The sequence below is a fragment of the Ruditapes philippinarum genome, unplaced genomic scaffold, assembly GCF_026571515.1.
Source record: "Ruditapes philippinarum isolate M1 unplaced genomic scaffold, ASM2657151v2 ctg13337_1_1_1_1, whole genome shotgun sequence".
In the NCBI taxonomy this organism is placed as follows: Eukaryota; Metazoa; Mollusca; class Bivalvia; order Venerida; family Veneridae; genus Ruditapes; species Ruditapes philippinarum.
In genome coordinates, this window is record NW_026854807.1 from 25,733 (window position 1) to 28,792 (window position 3,060).

Consider the following 3,060-nt stretch of genomic DNA (forward strand, 5'->3'; position numbering starts at 1 on the left):
TATGCGTAAACTCTATAAACCAAAGACAATCAAATAGACTGCTTTTTCTTATCTACACTGACTTTGAATTGTCAAAAGCTAAAACTCCAAGTAAGTGGTCGCAGTTGCATCTCAGTAAAAATCTTACCAAAGTATCTGAATGGAAAGAATGATGCTTGTGAATTTTACGATGGATGAACCGATTTGCGCACATGCAAAAATTAACACAAAATGTATTAAGAAAAAACGGATTAATATTTTGTTAAGAAACACTATATTCTGTTTTCTTACATACTTATTTGCACCGAGTATCAGAGAAAATTTTTCAATCTCCAAATATGGCCAATAAAAAATAACTTTGCAGATTTCATCAGTAAACTAGTTATACTACATTGAACTATAAACCAACTGGTACAAAATTAAACTATTAACAAACTTTGACAAGATAGAAGTGGATGCGGTTTATGAAGAAGACAAAGTAAATTTGTTGTTCCTAACATAGAATCAATAGTGGGCTATCCACATGGTTACGTCGCTTCCAATTTCGATATAGGAGGCACGAAAGAAAGACAAACGGGATAGAACGACAAGAAAGAAAAAAAATCAAAGATTATAGAATTTATTTAGATACGTTTAAAGCATTTCATTTAACAAATTCAAACCACTTGTTCCTCGTCGCTATCGGTTCGAGTCCAACCAGGGACTTTGGATTTTTTTCATGTGGGAAAAACATCCAGCTAGTTTACAGAAAGTCGGCGTTTTTACTCGGGTAACCGCTCGTGCCTGTTCAAACAGTACACAGGGACACCTGAAGTCTTCCTCCGCTTGTCAAATGGAAAGTCGCAATATGACCTTTTTAATGTTGATCCAACTTAAAACCAGACCAGATAACAACAACTTATATTAAGTCAATGCGCCATTTTTGGCGCATTAATATCTGCAGAAGCACAAGGATGCATTTAAACCTCGAGCCCGCAGATCCGAGAGCTTCTGATGTTTAATGCATTTTCTTTTGTCGTAATAGAAAAAGGCCCTTGTCGTTTAATAGATATGAACGCAACTATTGTTACATTTTTCTAAATAAATTACCTTCTGGGATATATGTGAAGTACAATTATAATAGTTAGCCTTAACGAAACTATTGTAAATGGTTTCAATGTTGGCTATGTTATAATTAGTATATAATTAATCAAGTTATCATTGTTAAATATATATGTTGGTTTCTGTGATGAAGATAAGTTCAATATGAATTTGAATATATTTTAGATATACGAGAAGTAATAACGACATATTGATGATTCATACAAATTGAAATAACACAACGCAATGAATGACTTGATAATTCATACAAATTTACAAAATACAATACACTGAATGACTTGATAATTCATACAAATTTACAAAATACAATACACTGAATGACTTGATAATTCATACAAATTTACAAAATACAATACACTGAATGACTTGATAATTCATACAAATTTACAAAATACAATACACTGAATGACTTGATAATTCATACAAATTTACAAAATACAATACACTGAATGACTTGATAATTCATACAAATTTACAAAATACAATACACTGAATGACTTGATAATTCATACAAATTAACAAAATACAATACACTGAATGACTTGATAACTCATATAAATTTACAAAATACAATCCACTGAATGACTTGCAAAATTGTCTGTTTATAACTTAATATATCGTTTATATCAAAAGATTATATAAAGTATTTATGTCTATCACAAAATGGCAGAACAAGAAATGCAAGAGTAAAAGAATAGCTGAGCTTGAAATACTGTTGTGGTTTTTTTTCTCATTGTCTTTTTGTATAAAATCATTAGCTTAAAACCACTACTAACTAAAAACACCAATTTCATTATATGTTAATTATCTGAATTCATTAATTGTTTTGTTTGATTCTGATTCATTTTCTACTTATTTATTTACTTATTTATGTTTTATATTCATCATTATAAAAATGTCATTATAAATATGATATTATATTTGACATATACGCATTTTCTGTTCAGTTGTATAGCACTCAAATTATAATACCCTATGTCAACATAATTCTTTTATTCACTATCAAACAGATTTAAAACGTACACACCTTTAAAACAGCCAATGTATGTTCCAGTAGCACCAGTGATTCGACTACTCTCCGTTACTGATCGGTTTAATAATATATGAATAATAACTTGATCTCTTTATCTTCCGAGAAAACTAACAGCACATTAATTCATTCTTGATGTTTAACGGAATAAGACTTAGTACTAATGGAAGTAGATTTTGATTTTGCAAGATTATTTTTTAATACTATTGATACTTTTTTTTCTTCCTCGTAAAAAAGTCTTAAATGAGGAAATAGATCTGAATGAAGTAGTAAAAGAAGTCCCAATGTCAAGCTACACCACTGTTCTTATATGCAGGATTTTTTTGTGTGTGTTATTTCGTTAATATTCTGACTAAACGCAATGGACGCTATTAAAGTGAATAAACGACGTCAAAATGACGTTGTACAACACACACTTGCCTGACGTCTGATATCCCTTTCATACCTTCTTATATCTATTAGCTACTTTTAAGAACAAAAGAATAGGCATTGTGTAGTTGTACATTTCAATACATGTATTTATTTCAGTCAGAAATGTGCATTTTACTGGATAAAATTTTCTTAATTTAATTTCATTATGATTTATGTTTCAAGTTAACTGTGCAATTCTGTTGGTAGTGTCGATTATATTAATGTATTCAAATTTTGAAAAAGATATCCTTGACTTTTTGTATATCAATAGTCACATGTATCCAAAATTGAAAGATAGCATGTATTACATTTTCATTCCATGCCGCATGTAAAGCATACAGACAAAACTCATTTTACTAATGAACAGCAATAGATCATTGTGGTTATCCCTAGTATCTAGTCGTGCTATCCTTAACATCTACATACTTATATCCAATATGAAACATTTAACATATAGAACATTCGTTATAATGATACTCGTTAGAGTGCTAGCATCCCAGATTTAATGTACTTAAGTTATTGTACGTGTGACAGTACAT